We start from the raw sequence: 8,508 nt of genomic DNA on the forward strand, positions 1-8,508 counted from the left end.
ATCCGGCTTCCAAAATCCACGACAGTACAAACCGAAGCTAGGCAACCAAGGCAAGGCTAGGCACACAACCCATACGACATCTCAACCCATCGACGCCGACTTAATACTTACTTCGGTCGTAACTCTAACGACACAAATCCCATTGCCCCCTTCTGCAGATACTGAAAAACCCCGGGGCACACCCTCGAACAATGTCGGAAGAGAGAGTTTAACAACAACGGCTTCAAAAACTTTAACCAGCATCAAACTTGGACGCCCCACCCAGTACATTTTACCTCTGACCAGATACTAGCGAATGAACAAAACGAGTACATAAATCAGCCTAGTGATGGGATTGACACAGTCGATAGCAATCCAAAAAACGAGTAACCGTCTCGCCCCGGTGTCGTACGGTACCAAATAATATAAAAACCGACATCAAAAAACTTAACCCTACACCCAAGGCAGCTCCGCTACAAGGAAGCTACGCCTCAATCTTAAATAAATAAATAAAATAAAAATTAAAAAAACCTTTTATTTCATGCTTTTCATACAAAAAAATTACACTCTCAATATGCATGCAAAATTATTCACATTTTAAATTTATTATCCAATATTCATGCTTTTAAAGAGAAAAACTATAGAAATAATTTTTAATTGAATCTTGATTATTTAGATGTTTTGAGTGATAAGAAGTATAATGAATTGTATTGTTATTTTAAAAAAGAAATTGGTTAAAAATTAAATTATTAGATTTGGAATTAATTTTTACATTGGATAGAATACTGAGGCTGGTTTTAGAGTCGCGCTGACTGCACGCTGACGCTCGGCGCTGACAGCCAGACTGTGTGCCCGTCTAGGAAGCGTTTTAGACTAACGCGTAGCTATGAGCGCGGACAGTGGTGCGCGCTGACAGCTCAGCGGCCGTACGCGCCGCGCGTCGCGCGTCGGCGCCGACCGTCGCACGCGCGCCTCTGACTTCAGAGGACTTCAGACACCTCTGAGCGTTCTACTGTCGAACCGACCGGACGCCGTCAGCGTGTACAATTATGGCGAATCGCGATGTAGAAACAAGTCGAGTAATCGACGAAGTACGCCTGCGAAAGAATTTGTGGGATGCATCCCATCCACTGTACAAAAATAAAGACGCACGAAATAAAGGTTGGGAGGATACTGTCGTCGTCCTCTTCGAAAATGATTCAAAGGAAGAAAAACAACAACTTGGTGAGTGTTTATTTCGTTTTATTAAAAGATAAAATTCTAGATTTATACAATGAGTTGGATTCAGTTCAGACTGATATAGAAAGTCTTGTGGAAATTTCAGATAATGAACACAAGTAAAGAGAGATTTTCGAGAACAGCTAATTCGGCTGCGTGGCTGTTGCGCAGAAGATGCTCAGCGTTGCCTCTGCGGATCAGGATGCCGGGTCGGTGACAGGTTCTAATACTAACACTAGACCTTCTGGTAGGCCAAACATTAAATTACCTACTATAAACTTGCCGATCTTTTCTGGATGCTATCAGGAATGGCTAGAATATCACGACACTTATAAATCCCTTTTACACGACAGCACAACCATTCCCGAAATTCATAAGTTTCATTACTTACGAAATACAAGAGAGAAAAACTTACTTAACATCACTACTTACGAAAAAAGAGAGCGCTTCACATATTATTGAATCTCTAGAGTTCTCAGCTGAAAATTATGACATAGCATGGAATCTGCTATGCGAGATACAATAACGATCGAATTTTGGACAATAATTACAAACAAGCAATATTCAACATACCACCAATAGTTCAAGAATCTTCCAAGGCTTTTAGAAGCGCAATAGATCCAGTTAATCGAAACTTAAGAGCTTTAAAGATGTGACGTCACCAAATCGTCACTCACAAACAGTGGTTATACAACTGACGTCAATTGTTTTGTTGTGCCACATATCACCCAGTTGATACCTACTTCACAAATTAATTGCAATTTCTTTTCCATTGCCTCTCGGATCCACCTCGCGGATCCAACCTCCACGCCGTCTGAGTTGCAGATTTTGCTGAGGATGGACATCTTTTGGGATGTCCTTCAAAACAATCATATTGTCCTGGGAAAGAACAAGCCAACTCTGATTAAAACAACACAACATTAGGGTGGCTTGTCACCGGCTCTATACAATCAAACACAAACTTTAACACCAACAATACAGTCCATTGCCATTTTCTAAACAACAATGAGCTTGATGAGAAGTAAGACAATTTTTTCGAACTAGAATCAATTCCCTCTACTCAACAAATCCATACTAAACGTGAGAGTGAGTGTGAACAAATATTTACACAAACAACAAAGCGCCACCCAGATGGCAAATTTATTGTTAACATTCCATTAAAAGGATCACCTGAATTTTTAGGGGATTCCAAACAACAAGCTCTAATTAGGTTTCAATCTTTGGAACGTAAATTTAAACGCAACCCAGAGTTCAAAGAAAAATACACAAATTTTCTTGAGGAATATTTGGCTTTAGGTCACATGTCAGAAAATGAAACAATACAAAATTTCATACTTTGAAGTCGTCGTTGCCTAAAGGATAAGACGTCCGGTGCATTTGTATGTAGCGATGCACCGGTATTCGATTAACCCGCTAAGCATTTATTATGGAAAAAGTAAATTATACAATATCTACTAAATACTTTGTCAACTTTGTTTGATTCATTATTTTTCAAAAGAAGTGCAGATTGTATTTACCTAGGTATGTTATTAAGTCCTGCATTTTATTTGTGTCTAATAATTTGCTATTTTTACTTTTTAGTTTTGCATGACAACATATAGAAAATTTAACAGAAAACATTGCCTCCAGAATGACTGATAAGTTTATTCAAGTATTTATTACTCACAAGTTCAGAAATAAAGCCGTTCAAATAGAAAATAAATTAATAAATCAGATGACATCACCTTTGAAACCTCATACCCATTCTGTTTCTACATCACCTACATCTACATTTAAAGTTACAAGAGGCAATTTCACGTTGCCATGGACATCCACATTGCATAAACCTTCACCAATCAATCATCACCATCAACAATATCTCTCTAAATTAAATCTATATTAGACTTCAGTGAGATACAAAACTATAGAAAACAGGAGGTATCTAAAATTCTGGAATGTACCTTGCTTAAAATTATAAAGAGCCCCCGATCTTGCATTGGAGTTCCCAAAAGCTGTTATTACTTAATTGATTTAATAGAAAAACATACTAATATTCCTGCACAAGATACTATAAAGTGTCTGTGTCTAAAGATAATTAGATAAAATAACCCATTTAGAGAGCTTGCTGATGGCTTTTGTTGAACTTCTGTTGTGGAAATGGTAAACTACGATTATAAAATGTATTTTAGCGATAGGTAAAGCGAAAACAATAGTTTTTTTGTAAAATTGCAGTGATCGCGCGTAAGCTCAAACGAAACAAGATGACGTTTACTAAGGAGTGACGTAATTCGCTCTGATTGGTGTTTAAGCTATCATGGCTGATTGTTGTATTTTGTAGATTTATTTTAACAAATAATTCATAAATCTCGTTATTAATATGAAAATAAATACATTTTTAAAAATCCTTGAATCCTGTTTCATTAGATCAGTTAAATATTTTGGCGATACTTGACTACTGTCATCATGCCTATTGCGCCAGATTGAAATCAAATTTCTCAACGAATTTATTCTTCGTGAAAAGCCACTATCATCAAATAATTGCTGTAGTTTATTCCACAATTCTTTCGACGATTTAACGGTTTTGACGTGGATATATATACAACGACGGGTCAATGGTCATAATCAATTTGGCTTAAGTTTTTTCATCATCCGCGCTTGCTTTTCTTTTTCCCAGTTCTGGCTTGATACAATACTTCATGCCTTTGAGAACTAAGACATTTTCTGCAGCGAAACACCACTCCAAAAATTATCGCGTCCCTTTAGTTTCGGCACATTGTTATGGTAATTGGTAGCCATTTTGACGAACAGTTTCTACACATAATACGATCAGTCAGTTAACAGCTAAATCGCACTGAATCGATCTTTTAACACTTGCTTTACTGCAATATCCTTGTTGAAACGACTCAATACCGCGATTTTATGATTTTCTGCGATTTTGTAGACCCATAACCTATTAAAATGGCGGTTGAGAACAGACTGACCAGAAATTACAAAAATAGAAATCTCTTGTAGAGTGTTATGTATGTTAAGGTCGAATTGCACGCATTTTCTGATACCTCCATTAAGGCCTATTCAGTTTGTATATATATCTACGCTCAGTGTCTGAAACTGGGAATGTACAAGTACATTTGTTACTTGCAAAGGACAGAGTGGCGCCATTGAGGCAACGGCTGACTGTGCCAAGGTTGGAGCTTTGCAGTGGCCTTCTCACTACAAGGTTAACAAAAAAGGTAGTAAATCCATTACGTTTAAACATTGACTCAACGTTTTTTTTGGTGTGACTCAACTATTGTGCTGGGCTGGATCAAAACATGCAAGTTAAAACTAAACAATTTGTATACAATAGAATTAATGAAAGCACTAATAATTCTGATCCTAATTCATGGAATTACGTTCCCACAGATATGAACCCGGCCGACATTGGTTCTCGCGGTCTTAACGCAGCGCAACTTCAATCTTCACTTTTGTGGTGGCGAGGTCCGCACTTCTTACATTAAACAGATGTACAGTGGCCCACACAGCCACAAAATATGAATATTGCTAGTTTGCCAGAAATGAAACATCAGTACCATCTGTCAACTGATGACTTGCATTGTCACAATTTTAATATATATATTTTTTCTGAATTTGGTAAATTACAACGATCCATAGCTTATGTAAAAAGATTCATGTACAACTTTCAACATTCTCGCAACAGGTCCATTGACTGTCACAGAACTAAATACTTCGTTGGAAATATTGTGCAAACAAGTACAACGTGATTCATACTGTAAACAATACTCACAATTACTTAATAAAGGCCCACTGTCTCCCAAAGACAAACTTCTCAAATTAAACCGTTTTATTGACCATGCAGGTGTGATGCGAGTAGGAGGTAGACTGTCAAACTCTCACTATGATTACAACACAAAGCGCCCTATCTTACTAGACGCATCTCGTCACATAACTAAAATATTAGTCACACAAGATCACAAAATTCTTTACATGCCGGACCACAGCTGTTGTTATCAACATTGCGATACAAATACTGGATAGCCAATGGTTGTAATCTTTGTAGAAATATTACTCGAAATTGCATATCCTGCCTCAGATTTGCAGGCAAGACTTATCAGCCTATCATGGGCAACCTACGTCTACAAAGATTGCAAGCAGACTACCCTTTCAGTAATACGGCTGTGGACTATGCTGGTCCCATCATGATGGCGAACAGAAAAGGTTGTGGCTGTCGGTTGAAGAAGGCATAGTCATATTCTTCAAGTTTTAGTCTCCAACGAATAAGACGAGATCCAGGATCTTTGCATTGAATAGCCACTGCAAAGGTTTGTGGTCTGTTATGATTGTAAAGCGACGGCCATAAAGGTATGGTCGGAATGTTTGGTGCCGAACACTATTGCTAGACATTATTTTTCAGTCACGCTGTAATTACATTCGGCTTTATTTAAGGTGCGTGATGCATAGGAGACTGGGCGGTCTTGCTCTATAGATCCTTGTGATAAGATGGCTGATATTGCGTAGTTAGAGGCGTCACAGGTCAACAGGAAAGGTGAATTGAAGTCAGGATAGATAAGGATGGGTGCTTCTACTAATTTATTTTTTAGATTTTCGAAATTAAGTTGTTGTTCATTAGTCCAATTGAATGGGGTGTCTTTTTTTTCAAAAGTGAAGTAAGAGACTTGGCAGGTTTAGAGAAGTCGGGAATAAAGCGCCTGTAATATGATACAAGGCCTAAGAAAGATTTGATATCTTTTGTGATTTTGGGACAGGATATTGAGTTACGGCCTTGACTTTGTCAGGATTAGGTTTAACGCCGTCTCTTGTAATTATATGACCTAAGTAAGTTACCTCTTTCCGAAGGAACTCACATTTTTCAGGCTGGAGTTTTAGATTAAATCTTCTTAGTCTTTCGAATACAACCCTGAGGTTCTGGATAGCCGTTTTAAGGTCAAACGCATATAGGACAATATCATCGAGATACGAGAAGCAACGAGACACTTGGAGGCCTGTGGGGCATGTATTCATCAGTCTTTGGAATGTGGACGGGCCATTTTTTAAGCCGAAGGGCATCCGGTTGAACTGGAAATGTCCCTGAGGGACAGAGAAGGCTGTTTTGGGTGCATCTTCTGGTTTTGTTAGAAGTTTGGTGGAATCCAGATATGTCGAGGGTGCTGAAGTATTGACTCTTTCCTAATTGGTCGAGTATCTCAGTCATTCGAGGGATAGGGTACACTTCACCGATATTCTTTGAATGGAATGCGGCCGATAACGCGAGACTTGAGCGAGCGGCTGAGTGCTGATTGTGATTTTTGGCGTTGATATTGTTCAGATTCACTACACGAAAAATATATTAAGGCACTTACAGAGATATAATGAATAATTGGTAAAACATGACGAAGGTGTTGTTCCGTTGGTGATGGTGAGTCCAGTCCAGTCGCGGGAAGAAACACTTTTCCACTTTTGTGTCACTTTGGTTCACTAGTCACTTGGGAGACGTCCTGGGATATTTAAAATCCCATTTAGCTGCCACCAAACTGTTATAAGGGTTCTGGATTTTCCCTTTTTTTAAAAACTTTTAAAAAACTTTTAAACCAACAAAGGTGTTGTCGCGACGGAGATCGAAAATGGACTCAGGCTAATGGGAATTGTAGTTTACTGCTGGCCACTAAAAACACTGACAGAGCAGGAAAATAGGAATGTGTCAGCAGTAAAGGGTACAGGGCCGTCTTATAACAGTTCGTAACTAAGTTCACACTGAAGCGTATCACCTTGTTGAAATTTTAATTTATTGAAAATGTTATAATTATTTAGTGATGACCTTGAAATTTGCACTTGCTTTTCTCTGTTATATACCTCGTCGCCACTTTCATTTATGGATTAAAACACTTAATTAATTAATAAGTATTTTTTAATATGAGCGCACACTGAACCGAACACTTAGGAATTAGACAAGAAGGAAGTTGAGTAAAGAGCGAGATAGCTACATTTTAGAATGACAGGTATTGAATGCGTTTAGGAATTGGTTTGATATCTCACATAAACTAATAAATTATTCGATATATAAAAGGGAAATTAAACTATATAGACACTAGGTGGCAGGACTTTAGTAAAAACTGCGTTAGAATTGAGTGTTCTTGCTGTGTAGGTAATTGAAGAGAATAAATAAGTTTGTACTGCTTTAAATTGAATTGTTTTTCAACCAAAAACAAATAACCCAATAGGTTATGGGCCCAGGAAACTCTGAAAATAGAAGTACAGAAGGAACCAGCAAAAAAAAAATACAATCGTGTTTGAAAAATCATTAACAAAATAATTTCAAAATGAATTCCATGCGGTTAATGAGTATAAAAAAAATTGATGGTAACAATTTTCGTCAATGGAAATTTCAGATAAAATGTGCTCTAAAAGCTAAAGGTATAGATATTTCGAAACCGAAACTACAAAGAGACTACAGATTGGTTAAAAAGTGACGGTATGGCAATGTTCATCATAACTTCTTCCATGGACTTCACAAACAAATTACACTAATAGAAAATTGTGAAACTGCCTTGGAGATTATCTCAAAACTCGATTCAATATATAAACAAAAAAGTGAATAGTGTGTAAAATGTTGATCCACGAAATTTTTTATCATTTTATCACGTTAACCACTGCATAGTAAGCTAAGCGGGGCGGGGTATCATTCTCCTACACTATCTATCTATCTACACCCCTCCAAATTTGAAAAAAAAAATTAAAAACCTTAAAATTAACTCATATTTTGATACAGTACAATAAAGTTCTACTCAAAATATAGGCAAACACAATAAAAATATTCCTATGTGTACACTACATTACAAATTTAGGAATAGTTTGCTTGAGCTTGCTGCATTGCCGCTGAATCGCTTTTATTTTTGTATCTAGTAGACGAATGCCATTAGACGATACTTCATGGCCTAAAAATTCCAGTTTTTCTTGCCCAAAACAACATTTAGCTACATTAATTGAAATGCCAAATTTATTGAATCTTCAAAAATTATCTCAAGATGTTGTTTGTGCTCTGCCACTTATGAACTTCCTATAATGACGTCATCTAAATAGGAAAAAATAAAATCGTGTCCTTCTAGTACAGTATGATTTACGAATCTTTGGTACGTTTGCGCTGCGTTGCGTAAACTAAATTTCATTTGAGAAAATTCACACAAACCAAAAGGAGTAATTATTGCGGTTTTGTCTATTTGTTCCGGCCAAACAGGGATAAAATGATAGGCACGTAAATAAAAAAGTTATATTCTTACGGATAGATGTAATATCTATCCGTAAGAATATAACTTTTTTATTTAAAATATAAGTAAAGTC

General features: G+C 37.1%; 2 non-coding genes across 2 annotated transcripts; both read left to right on the top strand.

Moving 5' to 3' along the window:
* The first annotated feature begins 1,314 nt into the window (after window positions 1-1,314).
* Mir2810 (microRNA mir-2810) lies at window positions 1,315-1,387 on the top strand. Its single transcript, NR_107396.1, has one exon. It is a non-coding gene; the product is annotated as a microRNA mir-2810 (primary transcript).
* Window positions 1,388-6,562: 5,175 nt separating this feature from the next.
* On the top strand, window positions 6,563-6,674 carry Mir3245 (microRNA mir-3245). Its single transcript, NR_107530.1, has one exon. It is a non-coding gene; the product is annotated as a microRNA mir-3245 (primary transcript).
* Window positions 6,675-8,508: the final 1,834 nt, after the last annotated feature.

Source organism: Bombyx mori, chromosome 14 (assembly GCF_030269925.1).
Source record: "Bombyx mori chromosome 14, ASM3026992v2".
NCBI lineage: Eukaryota > Metazoa > Arthropoda > Insecta > Lepidoptera > Bombycidae > Bombyx > Bombyx mori.